At 43.6% G+C, this 17,082-nt stretch overlaps 1 protein-coding gene and 1 long non-coding RNA gene across 5 annotated transcripts in view; one reads left to right on the top strand and one right to left on the bottom strand.

The window, feature by feature from the left end:
- LOC140201375 (N-acetyllactosaminide beta-1,3-N-acetylglucosaminyltransferase 2-like) overlaps window positions 1–11,575 on the bottom strand; it is a 60,850-nt gene extending 49,275 nt beyond the window's left edge. Inside the window, exon 1 of one of the 3 annotated variants that reach the window (XM_072265400.1) lies at window positions 11,390–11,575. The gene's annotated coding sequence lies outside the window, so the exon portion shown is untranslated. Of the gene's footprint in view, window positions 1–10,613; window positions 11,038–11,389 lie in introns of those variants that run through there. The other 2 variants (XM_072265399.1, XM_072265398.1) reach the window with 2 other exon arrangements.
- The window catches only part of LOC140201377 (uncharacterized), a 49,602-nt gene continuing 43,556 nt past the window's right edge, over window positions 11,037–17,082 (top strand). For both annotated transcript variants that reach the window (XR_011886846.1, XR_011886847.1), the window contains exon 1: window positions 11,037–11,798. This is a non-coding gene — a long non-coding RNA (uncharacterized lncRNA). The remainder of the gene's footprint in view (window positions 11,799–17,082) is intronic.

Raw genomic sequence — 17,082 nt, 5'->3', positions numbered from 1 at the left:
AAACATCCCCTGCCAATGCAGAGGCCCCAACAAAGACAGAGACTGAGATTAAGCCCAGGACTGTGAAAAAGCCATCCACCTAGAGCTCCCAAACCCCAGCCAGAAGCCCCTCCCCAAGAGCAGGAGTCAACAAAGGGGTGAATGGCAGATGGACAAGCTGTGAAAAGGAAGATGTCAAGAGACAATGACAAGACAAGGAACACCGAGCTTATCAGAATAAAAGTAATGAGAAGAAAAAGGTCACACTACTGAACGGTAGCAGCAACCTCTCCTCACTGGAGGATGAAGTAAATATGGGAAACCAACAAATGGAGAGAGCATCAAAACAGAGGGGAACAAAGAATCAGGGAGTTCACAAATACAGGCAAGGGAAGATTCAGCTTGTCACCTACCCCACCTCCCAGGTCTGGGAGACCAGGAGCAGTAGAATGTCTGACACACCCCAGTTTCAAGAAATAGAGATTGCAGAATAATCAGAGACAGAAATCAGAACAGAATCACAGACAGATCTCTGTCCAGCATCACCACACCCTGGGCAAAACCATTCCCAGTAACCGAGTCAGGTAGTTCACCAAGGTATTCAGTGAGAGGGCTCAGGTTAATTGATAGACTAGCTGTGCCCCTCAGCTATGTGGAGTACTTCGCCATGTATACAACCTGAGCCTGAGGCTCCGGAGGGTTCCTGTACTGTGGAAGACATCCTGCCTCGTCCCTGTGCCGAAGACGCCGCGCCCCAGCGGCCTCAATGACTACAGACTGGTGGCATTGACCTCCCACATCATGAAGACCCTGGAGAGACTTGTTCTGGAGCTGCTCCAGCCTATGGTCAGGCCACACTTAGATCCCCTCCAGTTCACCTACCAGCCCCAACTAGGAATTGAGGATGCCATCGTCTACCTGCTGAACCGTGTCTACGCCCACCTGGACAAGCCAGCGAGTACTGAGGGTCATGTTTTTTGACTTCTCCAGTGTGTTTAACACCATCCACCCTGCTCTGCTGGGGGAGAAGCTGACAGCAATGCAGGTGGATGCTTCCCTGGTATCATGGATTCTTGATTACCTGACTGGCAGACCACAGTACATGTGCTTGCAACACCGTGTCCGACAGAGTGATCAGCAGCACTGGGGCTCCACAGGGGACTGTCTTGTCTCCCTTTCTCTTCACCATTTACACCTCGGACTTCAACTACTGCACAGAGTCTTGTCAACTTCAGAAGTTTTCGGATGACTTTGCCATAGTTGGATGCATCAGCAAGGGAGATGAGGTTGAGTACAGGGCTACGGTAGGAAACTTTGTCACATGGTGTGAGCAGAATTATCTGCAGCTTAATGTGAAAAAGACTAAGGAGCTGGTGGGTGACCTGAGGAGAGCTAAGGTACCGGTGACCCCTGTTTCCATCCAAGGGGTCAGTGTGGACATGGTGGAGGATTACAAACACCTGGGGATACGAATTGACAATAAACTGGACTGGTCAAAAAACACTGAGGCTGTCTACAAGAAGGGTCAGAGCCGTCTCTACTTCCTGAGGAGACTGAGGTCCTTTAACATCTGCCGGACGATGCTGAGGATGTTCTACGAGTCTGTGGTGGCTAGTGCCATCATGTTTGCTGCTGTGTGCTGGGGCAGCAGGCTGAGGGTAGCAGACACCAACAGCATCAACAAACTCATTCGTAAGGCCAGTGACGTTGTGGGGATGGAACTGGACTCTCTCACGGTGGTGTCTGAAAAGAGGATGCTGTCTAAGTTGCATGCCATCTTGGTCAATGTCTCCCATCCACTACATAATGTACTGGGTGGGCACAGGAGTGCATTCAGCCAGAGACTCATTCCTCTGAGATGCAGCACAGAGCATCATAGGAAGTCATTCCTGCCCGTGGCCATCAAACTTTACAACTTCTCCCTTGGAGGGTCAGACACCCTGAGTCGATAGGCTGGTCCTGGACTTATTTCATAATTTACTGGCATAATTTACATATTACTATTTAACTATTTATGGTTCTATTACTATTTATTATTTATGGTGCAACTGTAACGAAAACCAATTTCCCCCGGGATCAATAAAATATGACTATGACTATATTTGTGATCCCATAACTCCAAAAGCTATGGAGAATAAAAACTAGCATTCCTAAACACTCTCACCATGCAATGTGTTAACATCTTGCAATGCATTACCATGGTCAAGGTGGATGTGACTTTTCTGTAAGAGTGAGGGCTGCCTCACCTTTGCACCTATCGGAGGTGGTTGCAATGGTGGTCCCAAGGAAAGTGTATGTGGCCAGTGGGAGGAATAATAATCGCAAATCCTGGGTATTCTGGGAGGCAACTTGTCATTCACTGAAGTCAAAGAGCTGACAAGTGAGCAGTTCTCGTGGCTGATATAAAGTAGTGTAACACTCCACACCACCTAATCAATATCCACACCTCACCCATACTGAGGGAGTGTCTAGCTGCCCTCCACCCAGCTCCTACCCACTGATGCTGACCACATCCCGACCAGTCATTCTGGCCAGTGACTCTAGCTGCATCATCAGTGTGGCTGGACCATCCGGCAGTGCTAACAGGGCAGTGAAGAACAACTCAAGATGCTGGAAACAGCCAAAGGTCAGAGTTTGCAATGCCTTCAGCTCCCTGTAGGTGAAGCCGAGCTGAACACACTTGGATCAATGGGATTTCCTCAAAGGCAGCCACAGTCAGATCCACTGACATCACACCAGTGTTCATCTCTGACCACTGCCTCCTTCATGCCTCCAGTCACCTACAGGAGGACTGGAACGCAGGCAGAGAAATGTGAAGGCTGAATGTCAAGGTGCTGACCTCAGCACATCAAGGAACTAAAGAGAGATTACATAGGTTGGAGAACTGTGTATGCTCTTTGACTCTTTCACCAGAAGGAAGCAACCAAGGAGAACATCAACAGGTTCTTCATGCTGAAAGCAAGAGGGAAACTTGTAGCAACTTCCACAATCGAGCAGGGAGGATATGAGAGCAAAACTCAGAGGTGAAGAACCAGGTAAGTTGCTCTCTTTTCCTCTGAATCCTCTAAGATCATCTTTCAATCCCGGATCCACTTTGTTGAGCAGGATGAGACATGCTCATGCTTTTTCTTCCAGAAGGTTCACAGGGGGAGCTCTGTCGCTCACAGCCTTAAGGAAGATCTTCACAGACAGACGTACTGCAGATCCTTATCTGTCGGTCTCTGTGACAGATAGGCCAACAGACAATACAACCTCCTGGAACTCCCAGTCCTTTATCAAGGAGGTGTTAGATAATGGCAAGCAGAGACGCTTGGATGAGCCAATGTACCTGGAGAAGCTGACTGGTTCCATCTGCTCCTTTGGCACGAATAAACTCGCAGAAGTGACAGCTTACTGGCAGAGTTGTACTTGGCTTTGTGGGACTGAATGAGCCAGGACTTGCTATCCGGTGTAGACTGCTTCTGTTGCTGCACACGGAGAGGTAGGGATGGATGGGGAAGCCCCTTGAACAATAAAAATAGCATCAGACCCCAGGGAGCCGCACAATGGAATGGTGCTATGTTTGTTCTTTCTTTGTATTATAAAAAAGTTTACACCCGAGTGTAACAACTATGAATGCAAATGTTTTTGCACTGTTTCTTACTTTGTACTTATCTTTTTTATTAAGAATATAGCTCAGCCTTCAACACAATCATCCTATCCAAACATATAATCATGTTTCAAGACCTAGGCCTTTAGTTTCCTCTGCAAGTGGATCCACAAATTCATCTTCAGCAGACCTCAACAGTGAGAATTAGTAACACCTCCTCCTTCTCCCTAACCATCAACACAGGTGCAACTCACAGCTGAGTGCTTCCCGTTCCACTTTCTAGACACACACACACACACAACTGTGTGAGGAAGCACAGTCCCAATATGATATACAAATTTACTGATGGTACCATTGTTGTTGATCAAATCACAAGTCCCCATAAAGGAAAAAGGTAGAACACCTGTTGAGTGGTGCCATAACAACAGTCTCCTCTACTCACTGGCAGTAAACCTAAAGAAATGACTGCTCACATCAGCCATGCACTGGGTCACTCACTTTAAATTCCTGACTATTAACATATTGGATGACATATCTGGGTCCAGCACATAGACAGAATGAAAAGGAAGGCACATCAATATATTCACTTTCTTAAAAGGTTAAGGAGGTCTGAAATGTAACCAAACACCAACTTCTTCAGATGAACCTTTGGAAGTATCCTGACTGATCACGATGTGATCCGGTACAGCAACTCAAACGTGCAGGAATGTAAGGGTGGAGTGGACTCAGCCCAATACATTACATCCTTCCCCATAAACAGAACTATCTACATGCGGTGCTGACTTAAAGGGGCAATGTCTGTCAAAGATCCCCACTATCTGGGCCATGCTATCTTTTCACAGCTACCATCAGGCAGGAGGTACAGAAGCCTGAAGCCCATTACCACCAGCTTCAAGAACAGCTACTTCCCTTCAACCATTCGCTTCTTGAATCAATATACACAATCCTAAACACTAGTTCAGTATATTAATACTTTGGATTCTTTGTGATTAAATTTGTTTTTGTTCTGATAATACTCGTGTATAATTTATGTCTTTCTTGTAAACATTATCATCTGATGCTTTTGGCTCTGATCCTTCTGCAGCTAAGGTTTTTCATTACGTCTATGCATTACATGAACTTGCACACATTTCTCCTCAATGATCTAACAGCTGTGCTGATGCCCTGGAGGTGATGGCAAGTTTCATCCTTCCTGTCGGCCTTAAGTGACGAGGTGGTCACGTAATATGGATGGTCATCCATGTTTTCCAGGGGTATATTCTGCAGCTTGATTGTGTGGTGGAAGGAGGAGTGGTTATTGCACCACAGTGGTAGGTTGGTAGATTGCCTTTGTCTTCAAGATATTTAGCGCTTCAGTGGAAGAAGCTACAAGCTACAACCTACTACAATGTGTGTGCACATACACAAGAGTCACCTGTGAACTGTGAATCAGCGAATGAGGCTTTGGAATTCAATGAGAAAGGCCGAACATTTTCCTATTTGTAATGTTCATTAATTCTGTCCCTGCAAGAAGCTTGTTGGAGATCAAATGTATTACTACAGCAAGGAATATTGAGAACAAGGTTGCTGTGGTGAGATTGTCTTCACTGATCAATGACAGCATTTGGCATGGAATTGCACTGGACTCTTTGGTTAGGGTCGTGACTTCATGCCACCACAGAAAAAGCATAAAGTATAGAAGAACTTCCGAACTTGGTCTCAGTCCCCTTTAGTTAAGTCCTACAATCATGGAGCAGTGTAAATTGTCCCACTTGAAATAAGAATAATTCCAATGAGTATCAGAATTCAACAACATTTTCATAGAACATTGCTCGTGTCAGGTATATACATTTGAAGATTCTACACAATCCCTTTGGGTTGATCGCCATTACAAACTCACAAAAGCCAAATTCAATGCTGCTTTTCACACTTCCTTGGATTTCTCTTGGAACAAAAACCACATTCCCTTTTTCCTCTTGTTGGCTAGGAACCCCATTGTGACTGACAAATTTTTTTGCCTCTGGGAAGTGACAATATTCATAATGACTTTCCACATGACAGACATTTGTGATGACAAGTCTTCTCCCTTCTTGGATTATCACTCGAGTTTTTAAGCAACACACACAAAATGCTGGAAGAACTCAGCAGGTCAGGCAGCGTCCATGGAAATGAATAACCAGTCAACGCTTCAGCTGAGGCCCTTCCTCAGTTCCGGAAAAGAAGGGGAAAGACGCCAGAATAAAAACTTATTCTGTAAAATTTATAGATTTTTCTTATTTTTAGCATAATCCCTAGATTTTTACTTCGTTGCATTACCGTAAGCAACTGATTTCTTACTGAGATCATGCTCAGTTGAATTATCTGCGGGGACAAGATTTTCAGGTCATATTTAATGCAACACAGTGAAGTGGAACAAAAACAGAAACCGGAGACCAACAATATAAAGACACGCAGATAATACATTTCAAACAACGGAGTCAAGATACACCTAAAAACAAAAAAAATGTCATTTTAATCCTTGGACCCAACATCAAGGAAAAAAACATCAGAATAAAGCTGCAACTCCAAGTTCAAAGGCTTGACGGTATGTGAAACAAGTAGTACTATATATGAACACCTCGCTAACATACCCTTGGAGAGTGAACTGTAGATTTTCTTCTTAAATTAAACTCTAGCAAAGCAATATAGTACATATTAGGTTGAGCACTGAACTGATTGTGTATACCAGATGATAATTCTAGACCACATGAAGCTACGAGGGGTGATTGATAAGTTTGTGGCCTAAGGTAGAAGGCGTCAATTTTAGAAAACCTAGCACATTTATTTTTCCTACATTACCACACTTAGTCCAGCGGTCATGGAGCATACGGATCCCTTCTTTGTAGAAGTCAGTGTCTTAAACCTCCAGAAGTGGTCCACAGCAGGGGTGATTGATAAGTTTGTGACCTAAGGTAGAAGGAGATGAGTTATTAACTCCAAACTTTCTGCATTTTCACTCAAAGAGATGAACTGCACGTGCATGTAACGAGAGCTGTATAACTCATCTACTTCTTCCTTGGGCCACGAACTTATCAATCACCCCTTCTGTGGACCACCTGGAGGTCCAAGACGCTCTCACGACATGCACGTGCAGTTTAACTCTTTGAGTGATAATGCAGAAAGTTTGAAGTTAATAACCCATCTCCTTCTACCTTAGGCCACGAACTTATCAATTGCCCCTGCTGTGGACCACTTCTACAAAGAAGGGATCCGTATGCTCCACGATTGCTGGACTAAGTGTGTACATGTAGGAGGGGACTATGTTGAAAAATAAATGTGCTAGGTTTCCTAACATAGATGCCTTCTACCTTAGGCCACGAACTTATCAATCACCCCTTGCATAAAGTGTGTAACCAAACAGAATGGAGTAGCACAGTGCCAGATACTTCGGCCCACAATGTCTGTACCAACCCGACTCATCCCACCTGCCTGCGCAATCACTATCCCTCAGTTCCCTCAATGCTCACCTGTCTCTCTAACTGCCTTTTAACACTGATATTGTACCTCTTAAAATTCCCCCCTCCCTTATCTTAAATCTATGCCTTTGAGTACTTGACATTTCCACACCAGGAAAAAGAATCCTGCGGTCTATCCTATTCATGCCTGTCATGATACTCCTATCAGGCTCTGAAGCTTCAGCAAAAACAGTCTAAGTCTATCCAAAATCATCTTATTGTTAAGGCTCTCTAATCAAGAGAACATCCTGAAGCATCTCTTCTGTATCCCCACCAACAAAGCCTCCATATTCTTCCTGTAATGTGGTGGTCAGAGCTACTCACGTTAGCCCTCATATGACCAAAGTGAAAAGCTCTCTACAGCTGCAATGACTTAGCAAGTTTAATACTCAATGCGCCAATCAACAAGTATGCTGCAAGCCTTCTTTACCACCCTGTTCACTAGAGTTGCTACTTTCAGGGAATTAGAAACATAGAAGAATAGAAAACCTACAGCACAATACAGGCCCTTTGGCCCACAATGTTGTGCCGAAAATTAGATTATGAAGACACATAGTCCCCTTTTATTGTCATTTAGTAATGCATGCATTAAAAAATGATACATTATGATACAAAATGTACTTACTTTAGAAATTACCTAGGGTTACCCATAGCCCTCTTTGTTTCTAAGCTCCATGTACCTATCCAGGAGTCTCTTAAAAGACCCTGTCGTATCCTTATGGAATTACAGACTTGTACAGCAAGATCTCTCTATACATCAGTGCCCTGCCATTACTTGTATACTTTCCTCTTACATTTGACCTGAAAGATTACACTCTACAGGGCATTCCTCCTCCCAAATTTCCAACTGATATCATGCTGTATTCTTTGACAATCTTCCTCACGATTTACAACTCCATATTTTGTCTATCTGCAAATTTATTAATCAGACTATGTGCTTTTTCATTTATATAAAACTGAAGTACTCAAGGGCATAGAGCTTTTCAGAATATCATTGGCCACAGACTTCCAAGTGGGAAAAACACGCAATCAGCCTTTGCCTTCACTGATCCAACCATTTTTGTATCCAATTTAAATTCCCCATGGATGTCTCATTCTCCTGGAGCAGCTGACCAAGAAGCAGCTTGGCAAAATTTTTTCTCATGTCCATGTCAATACTCTCAATGATGTTCACACTTCCTCAAAAGACAAAATTTGAGATAGGGCCACTGTCACACAAACCTATGTTGACTTCCTCTCACCAGTCCATGCTTTTCCAAATGCACATATTCAATATCAACATAGTAATATCAAAAAAGTTCATCACAACAATAAGATATAGGAGCAGAATGAGGCTATTTGGCCCATTGAGTCTGCTCTGCCATTTCATCATGGCTGATCCAATTTTCCTCTCAGCCCCAATTTCCTGCCTTCTCCCCGTATCCCTTCATGCCCTGACCAATCAAACATCTACCAACCTCTGCCTTAAATATGAAGACTTGGCCTCCACAGTCAACTGAGGCAACAAATTCCATAGATTTACCACTCTGTGGCTAAAGAAATTCCTCATCTCCATTCTAAAAGGACACCCCTCGATTCAGAGGCTATGTCCTCTAGTCCTCGGCTCTCCTACCAGAGGAAACATCCTCTCCACATCTACTCCTATCAAGGCCTTTCACCATTTGATAGGTCACCCCTCATTCTTCTGAATTCTAGTGAATACAGGCCCAGAGCCATCATATGACAAGACATTCCATCCTGGAATCATTTTCACGAACCTCCTTTGAATCCTCCCCATTCTCAGCACATCCTTTCCGAGAAGGGGACCAAACCTGCTCACAATACCCCAAATGAGGCCTCCCCAGTGATTCATAAAGTCTCCTTACTTTTATATTCTAGTCCTCTTGACATGAATGCTAACATTGCATTTGCCTTCGCCTTCCTCACCACAGACTCAACCTGCAAATTAACCTTTAGAGATTCCTGCACAAGAATTCCCAAGTTCCTTTGCACCTCAGAGTTTTAGATATTCTCTCCATTTAGAAAATAGTTTACCCTTTTATTTCTTCAACCAAAATGCATGACCATTCACTTCCTGACACTGTATCCCCACCTGTCACTTCTTTGCCTGTTCTCCTAATCTGTTTAAGTCCTTCTGTCGACTTTCTACTTCTTCAAAACTACCTGACCCTCCAGATCTCTGCATATCATCTGAAAACTTTGCAACAAAGCCATTAATTCCATCATCCAAGTCATTGACATATAATGTAAAAAGTGGTCCCAAGACAGCCCCTGTGGAACACTAGCCACTGGCAGCTAGGCAGAAAAGGCTCCCTTTATACCCACTCTTTGCCTCCTGCCAATCAGCCACTGCTTTATCCATGCCAGTAATGCCATAAGTTCTTAATTTGTTAAGCAGCCTCATGTGTAGCACCTTGTCAAAGGCCTTCTGAAAATCCAAGTATACAACATCACCCAATTCTTTGTCCATCCTTCTTGCTATCTTATAAAAGAAATCAAACAGACCGGTCAGGTAAGATTTCCCCTTGAGAAAATCATACCAACTACAGCCTATTTTATCATGTACCTCCAGGTACCCTGAAATCACATCCTTCCCAACATCTTCCCAACCACTGAGGTCAGACTAACTGGCCTACAATTTCCTTTCTTCTGCCTCTCTCCCTTCTTGCAATTTTCCTGTTTTCCGGAACCATTCCAGAATCTAGTGGTTCTCAAAAGATCATTACTAACGCCTCCACAATTTTTTCAGCCCTTTTCGGAACCCTTGGGTGTACACCATCTGGTCCTGGTGACTTATCTACCTTCAGACCTTAGTTTCCCCAAGAATCTTCTCCCTAGTAATATTAATTCTAAAAATGCCTTAAGTAGGGTCTACTTAAAATTTCAATCACTAATGCAAATGATTATACGTCATTCAAATACTGCTGCATAAATACTAAATATACTGACAAAGCCACGAAGTTTTATCTTTTATATACTTAAAACTAAGAATCAATCACTGACATCTTCAACATCAACGGAACTGACATACAATTAAATCAGAAATTAAAGTATAACATTTATCTTCCGTACTCAAATTTCCAAATCTGAAAGAACTACTATCCCTGCGAAAACAATTCCTTCATAAAAAGAGAACAAGCAATTTCATTCTTTAACTAATATGTATTAACCTTGAAACTTGATTTTCCTTTTTTCTAGAGATTCCCTCACCGCACAACTCCATTACACCGGGGGGAGGGGGGACTTGCTTTCCACCGCACCATTTGTGACGTTCCGGGCACCTGACAGCCAATTAAGTCGTTAAGAAAAGAACAGGCGCTGTTGGAAAAGATATGCCGCAAGAACCCATGGTTTCAACCGTGTGCGATTACACAGCCTCCGACACAGAGCTTTCTCCAGTCCCACATATTTCATGAGCTAATACCACAGTGAACAAATTTAACACGGGCTAGAGGGACTCACCATTCGGGTGTACAGAACAGAACGCGGGAGAGGTAGGTAAGGTTAAATGCAAGCCGGAGCCTAAAACGCCCAACATTAAATTCCCCGTATCACCAAACAAATTGACGAACCTTTAATAACCACATCGCCAGTTTAAATTCGTGCTAAGTCCATCACAGATCACAGGTTGTTGACGACGAACCCGAGTTCACCAGCCGAGGTACTGGGTCGACGCGAAAAGCCGTTTCCGGCCGCCGACTCTCGGAAATGAAACGTTTCCAAGAACATAATCATCCGCGGAAACTGGCAGAGCGCCTGATCCAGAGGAGCCCGAAACAGAGCCGGCGCCTTCCCCGGCCCAGAGCCGGGCTCCACCTACCTGCCGGCCGGCTGCAACACCAACTCACGCCGCAGCACCGGCCTCCGACTGACTCCGAGCCGTGCAGATCGGCGCGGAAGCACGGCAAGTCCCGGGCAGAGGGCGGGGCGTCGCTCCGGTGGGCGGGGCCTGTCGGCGTGGGTGGGGCCAGAGGGGCGAGTCCAGGGCGAAGGGGTTGGGCCGAAGGGAAGACGGAGCTCCAGGGGCCGGCCGGGGCCGGAGCCGGAGCGGGAGGGAGTGGACTGTGACACAGGACGCTGGAGGGGAGGAGCCGGGACGGAGAAGTCGTGCCAAACAGCGGCGCTGCTGCAGAACGGGGGTGTGAGAAAGCGGGGCGGCCCCAGCAAGTGAAAGGGGAATGGGTCTGCTGTGACTCTGAGGGTGCAATGCAATGAGTGGAGTCCGGAGGGAAGGACGAGTTTGGGTCCCAGGGAGGGGTGGGAGATGTTTCTCTCGGGCCCCTTTGGTTTGTTCGTTGAATCTGACTGCAGGCTTGGGACGCCCCGTCGGCGCGGTGTTGCTCTCTACCTGAGATCATTCCGGAAACGCCGCCGTGTTTCCCAGAACTGCTGCCGTCCCAAGTCGGCGCTGATTTCGCATTTCCCGTGTCATGTGTTGAACGGTGCCACATTACATGGAGATGGCGCCAAGATAACCTGCCCAGCGGCAGTCAGCCACTGACCCATCACAGAAACTAGCGTGGGTAAACCGCCACGAATGATTGCGATTCATCGATGGAGAAGCCGCATATTCTCCAACCGCTACGCCCCGCATAGTGATTTACAAGATCTCTGGTTGCTATTTCCGCTGCAAAGTATTTCCATATTTGGTGAAACACTCCGAAACACTTTAACAGCGAAGAGTCGGCAGCTGCCACGTGTCTGGCGTTTAAAGATAAGGAAAACTCTTATTAAATCTTGACATTGACCCTTTAAAAGTTTGTATCCGTTTCACTTTTGTATTTTTTTTCTGGCATCGATGGTTATATATTTTTCCTTGCAGCACAAGAAAGGATGACTGTGATCGTGTACTTGCTAATAGAACTAAAGATTGGGAGTGATAGGCAGGCCAACTAAAAATATCAATGACAAAGGTAATGTCCTCGCTACTGAAAGAAGTGTTGGAGGGCAGACAGTGTAAGAAAGGACAGGTTGGTATAGGCCTTCGAAAGAGGAGAGCAGATATTTCGCAATCCTCTCAGCTGACTGTCACATTACACAATGGGAAGACAACGCTGTCGTTAAAAACATGAAGAAATTCTTAAATATGCGTAGCACTTTTCAAAAACAGTTAATCTTATTTCACTGAAGTGCCATTTTAGTAGGAAATAAGAGTTGACGAAATGGGGGCCCAACTTCCAAAACCTCATTCACAAAGAACGAGAAAATGACGTGTTGGATAGTAAGATTCCAAAGAGATCTTCGTGACGTTTGTGAGTAAAACATACACAAACTACTGGGCAGCTCAGCAAGTCAGGCACAAAATGCTAGAGGAAGAATCCGGCAGTCAGTGTTTGCTCATAAAGAGTGGGAGTAACCCAGCGTGTCAGGCAGCATGTATTGGAGGAAAATGGACAGTCGACCATTAGGGTCGAGACCATTCACCCAGTCTGAAAGACAGCCAGTATAAAAACTGGAGGAGAGGGCAAGGGTGGGACAAGAGCTGGCAGGCGAAGTGGTGGTTCCCCCATTACACACAGAAAGGGGAACTATTCATGTCAGAGAGAGTATTTTGGAACTCAAAAAGTGATGGAAATTGAGTGATCGTTTCTATTTGGCAAAGGCAAACAAATATCTGATAAGCAACGTGATGAGACAACATTGAATGAGGAAGCAGATTTGAGAGGCTGAGTTGCCTGCTTGTGCTTATAATTAGTTTTTCTTAAATCAGTGCTTATTCAAAGCCCATCTCGAGGGCATATGATGCTCCTGAACCTAATGTCGCTTTTGAAAGACGAGACCACGAATGGATGATGCAGCACTCCCTCAGGCCTATACTGGAGTGACAGCCCGGAGCTTTAAGTCCTTGACTTGATTTTTACTCCGCCAGGCCACTCTGCACCTGCACCCTTCTTGGTTCTGATGAAAGTTCTTTAACTTGAAACATTGATTGTTACTCTTTCCGCAGCGCCTCGTGAACTGCAATGTGGGGGTTTTTTTTTGGCATTTTCTGATATTTTTCTGTTTATTTCAGATGTTCAGCAGCTGCAGTTTTTAGGATTTCACAGCTTTTAATATCGTTCTCAATTTTAAATTATGCTGATTCGCATTTGCCTTCCAGGATTTAAAAAAAAATCAATTTGATAGCAGATCAGGGGAAATCAGTCCCTTCCGAACAATGTAAATAGAGCAATGGCCTATCCCTGCAGACATGAGTAAAGATTTTTGGACTGGATTACACAGCCAGGGCAGTCGTGAAGGCAGATTCAACTGTTGTATTTAAAAGAGAACAAGGAGGGCTGAAATGTGATAACCCGGATTGAACTGGTATTGAAACCGGATTGAAAGGGCCAAATAGCCTCCTCCTCTGATATGATTCTGTGATTCAAATAATATCCACTTTTTTATCAATTCACTTTTAATTACTAAAGCGGCCTCTGGGACTTTTTAAGGTAACATACTTCCGTCCATGACATTTTTGATACATGGGTAGACAAATGTCCTGTGATAATTTACCAGTTTTAAAAATATACTTACATTAAATTTCCTCTTTAAAAAAAAAATCCCTGTGCTAACAATAGCAATCCCTATTACTTACCCACTGGGGCCATCCCAGAAGAGTAATCACGACACTATTCCTATTCTTTATTTCCTTGTAGCTTTTTGACTTACTGTACCTCTCACACACACATCAAATTCCCGTTTTGATTCTTCCACCAGTTATCTAGTGGGAGTTAATTTACAACAGCCAATTTACTTCTCAAGGATATGGAAAAACACCAAACAATCCAGCAAAACCCAACAGGGTCACGGGAAGATCATGCAAACTTCACACAAATAGCCCCCAAGGTTATGATCACGGCACCGACTGCTGCAGCCTTGTTCTCAAGTTCCAAACCTGACAACATTTTTCCATTGCATCTTTTCCTCAGCCTTCTTAATGCAGTAATCCACACGGCACATCATTAAAGACCCCTCACACCCTCTCCATGAACTGTTTGTTCTTCTGCCATCAGGCAAACGTTACAGGAGCATTAAAACTAAAACCACAAGGCTACTAAACAGCTTCCTCCCACAGGCAGTCAGACTGCTAAATAGCTGCTCTACCTGACTCTGCTTTAGATGCTTTTAACTTGCACTGGACACTTATAACTGATTTAACTGACATGTGGCTGTTGTGTTTTACTATTTATTGTTATGTTTAGTATTTAGTGTTGCATCTGTTATGTTATGATGGCACTGCTCCTGGGAAACGCTGTCTCATTCTGCCCTGCAGAGCTGATGTACAGTTAGAATGACAGTAAAGTTTTTTGAATCTTGAATTATGAACAGCAAGCAATCTGCTGGAGGAACTCAGCATGTCAGGCAGCAACTGCAGGGGTAAGGGAATTGGTGAAGTCTCAGGCTGAAACCTTGTATGAGGAATCAAGATCTGTCATCATTACCAGCAGCACAGCTTCTGATATCCAACATGACAACATTCTGACAAAGGGTCCTTGATAGGCAATGCCAACCCTTTCTCATTACACAGATGCCGCTTGACTTGCCGAGTGTTTACAGTATTTCTTGTTTTACTGTATTAGTTCATGAAACTGCTATCCCAATTCTTTTTTTCTAGATAGATAGATATACTTTATTAATCCCGAGGGAAATTTGGTTTCATTCTAGCTTCATTCACTAGATTCCAACCAGTAAGGATGCACTTAATCAGCAAAGGCAATAGAGTGGAACCTGGTCTCACGATTAGCTCTACAACCAAAAAGCTTTGCGAGCACTTTTCTTCTCGACTTTCCATCTCACCTCCATTGACTTCAAAAGTATATGGAATTCATTAAAACTGAAAATATTCATCTCCTTTGCTGCCACTTTTCCATCAAACCATAAGCCCACTTCCTAAACGCTGTCCAATTTTGTCCAGCTTCTGCTTGACTCTGATAAAACCTCCTTTGTGCGAACTTTGTCCACAAAATGCAGGTTGAGATCTTCATGTCAGCTGATACTGAGAATGATTGACATCCATTCTTGTATGAAGTGTAACAGGTTTTTGATATAATGCTTTATTAAAATTCCTACCAAACTGGATCATTTTACATTTTACCTAAATACACTCCATTCACAAGATCTTTGCCCACCTATTTCAATTACCTCTGTCCTTTCGTAACCTACTGACATTCTCTTCACAGCTTTCAAGTTCAAGTTTATTATTGGCCCAGGCATTCATACACGATAGAAATGCCATGGAAAATTAGCTTTTTGCAACAGCAGCACAGTATATTAAAAGAGGAAGAGAAACATAAGTGAACAAACTTCAATTATCAAATTAAACGTAACTTACATATGCAAAAGAAATAATGACCAGAGTTCAAGAATCTTTTCTCCTTATTACTATTCAAATGGCAGTACAGAGTAAATTCACCAGGTTGATTCTGGAGATGAGAGGGTTAGCTTCTGAGAAGAGATTGAGTCGCTGATTCACTCATTGGAATTCAGAAGAATGAAAGAGGATCTTGTAGAAACATATAAAATGATGAAAGGAATAGATAAGATAAAGCCAGGCAAGTTATTTCCACTGGTAAGTGAGACTAGAACTAGGGGACGTGGCTTCTAAGGGATTCAGAACAGAGATGAGGAGAAGCTGCTTTTCCCAGAGAGTAGTGGGTCAGTGGCATTCCCTTCCCAGGAAGCAGTAGAAGCAACCTCATTAAATATACTTAAAAGATTTAAGGAGTATGGGGAAAAGGCATGTAGGTGGAACTGATTCCATAGCCATATTAGCCATGATCTTATTGAATACTGAAGTAGACTTGATGAACCAGATGGCCTATTCCAGTTTCTATTTCTTATGTTTCTTAGACTTTCTGTCCCATCGTGAGTCATTCATATAAATTGTAAGAAGTTGAAACTGCAGCACTCATCCCTATGCCACATTAGCTGTAGCCAATCCTCTATCCATGCCTATATATAATTTCCTACATCATTGGTTTTTATTTTCTGCTATACTTTTTGATGCAGTACTTTATCAAATATATTCACTGATTCCTCTTCATCCACAGCACACAGTACTTCTTCAATGAATTCTGATAAACTGGTTGTTATGTTTTGTAATTCAACTAATTGAAAGAAAAACAAAGGATCCCAAGAGATTTGTTTAAACTTTGTATTTACTTCAAACAAGGTGTGTGCCTATGACGTGGTGGCATGAGGACGTATGCCATTCACATACTTCTACATGTAACCAGCAATGTATTATGTAAACAACACAGAATGCTTAATCAATGTATTTACAATATTACTGAAATATTAAACACAATATACTCCCTGTTTACCTATAAACTCCAATTCAATATCGAATGCATCTCAATTATATACACAATATACTATATAATAAACTACTGTGCATACATCCACAGCATAGTATATTTTAAATTGTCCCATTCCAATCTTAAGATGTAATCACTGTGGAGGATTTCTTACTCATGAGGGATATCGTCTTTCCTGACGGTGTGGGGGGTGGGGTGTCACTCTGCTTGGCAGGTGAGACTTGTGGTTGTGAAACAACCACAGGTTCTGGGACCTCCTCCGTAGTGGTTGTAGGAGTTGACTCTGGGACATAGGAAGTGGTTCTGACAATTCTGGACACCTTTCTTCTCTGACAACTGACTCTGCTCTCCTCAACTGATCAATGTGCTGTCTCCAGATGACATTAGGCAATCTCCACTGTATAGAAGAGTGTTCCAGTTCTGTCCTTAAACTTTCCAAGTACTCCCTTTTGATCACCTCTGTTGTCCCACACCAGGACTGCTTGTCCAGGAGGGAAACATCAAAACTGTTTGAGGAGCTTTCAATTTGTCTCAGCTCTTTGTCCTGCATACTCCTTCTGAGACTGGGCTTGAGGAGATCCAAACGTGACCCAGGAACAGCATGACTGGTGAATTGTTGGTTGTGGAGTTTGCACAGGGAGGGAATTGGTGAACTTCTGATTTGGTGTTATTGTAGTGTGTTCTGCTGACATTGCTCGCAGTGTGTTCTTTAGACTCTGGACAAACCTTTCCTCCAAGTTGT

Source organism: Mobula birostris, chromosome 8, assembly GCF_030028105.1.
Source record: "Mobula birostris isolate sMobBir1 chromosome 8, sMobBir1.hap1, whole genome shotgun sequence".
Classification (NCBI taxonomy): Eukaryota; Metazoa; Chordata; class Chondrichthyes; order Myliobatiformes; family Myliobatidae; genus Mobula; species Mobula birostris.
Note: the sequence above shows the minus strand (reverse complement) of the source record. Positions and strands in the feature narration are given on the sequence as shown.